This window comes from Phalaenopsis equestris, unplaced genomic scaffold, assembly GCF_001263595.1.
Source record: "Phalaenopsis equestris unplaced genomic scaffold, ASM126359v1 Scaffold000411, whole genome shotgun sequence".
Taxonomy (NCBI): domain Eukaryota; kingdom Viridiplantae; phylum Streptophyta; class Magnoliopsida; order Asparagales; family Orchidaceae; genus Phalaenopsis; species Phalaenopsis equestris.
In genome coordinates, this window is record NW_018164852.1 from 1,196,971 (window position 1) to 1,198,098 (window position 1,128).

The window sequence follows — 1,128 nt, forward strand, 5'->3', positions numbered from 1 at the left end:
TTCGCGAACAGCTCGTGTTCGGCTCGTTCGTTAAGAAACGAACACGAACAGTGACTTCACGAACAATTTCAAACACAAGCTTATTTTAAACAAACTAAATTTCAAACGAATCGAACACGAACACAAGCTCTGTTCGTTCGTGTTCGATTGTTTACACCCCTAGTGGTTTCTATTGATTTTATTTGTTCATTTTCTTTATTTAAGTTTATTTAAGTTAATTTATTAATTTAATTGAGTAATAATTAATACTTAGTTAAAATATTATCAGATTAATTATAGTTAAATAAATTTATATATTATTTTATTATTAATTAATAAAAAAATTAATATATTTACTTTATTTATTCAATAAATTTAAAAGTAATTATCAATAATTAAAATTAATAATAATTAATAATTCTTTTATACATATTAAATTTCAATTTAGTAATTTATTTAATAAATATTTTTTAATAATTAATTAGTTTAGTAAATATATAATTATTAATTATCATGTTTTGAAATAAAATATTAATTGAATTTAAAATTTTAATTTAATAATTTTGGAATATTTTAAAAAGTCGGATTTACATGATTTACTAATTCTTATTATGATTGTAAAACAATTTCTTATGATTTAACAAAATTTATTAAACTTATTACCAAATAATTTTTTAGGATTTAATTTTATGAGGATTTACTAAATTCATATTTACAGCATTTACTAAATCCTATCAAGTCCCCAAGGGTTTCGGGCACCAGTTAGGCCAAGGGAAAGGAAAGCATTAACCAAAGGACACTTCAAATGTATAGCACAAAATTCTTACGCATTGACACATTTAATACCTAAAATAACATTTATAATATTTTGGTAGTAAAAACTAATTCATGAAATGGTGTATCTGTTGTGAGAATAGTACTTCCTGACATAGAAATGAGACGAAAAAGAACACAAGCAAACACAGATCGTTTACGTGGTTCGATCCAACTGGATCTACGTCCATGGGAGGGAATCAATCAAATAGTTCACTAAGGCAAAAGAAATGGAGAATACATAGCTTATACATAGAGATGAGCCCTCATCTTCCTTCTACGACCTCCCTCTCAAGCGACACCTTGATACAAGGCCTCAAGATGCTCTCCTCCTCT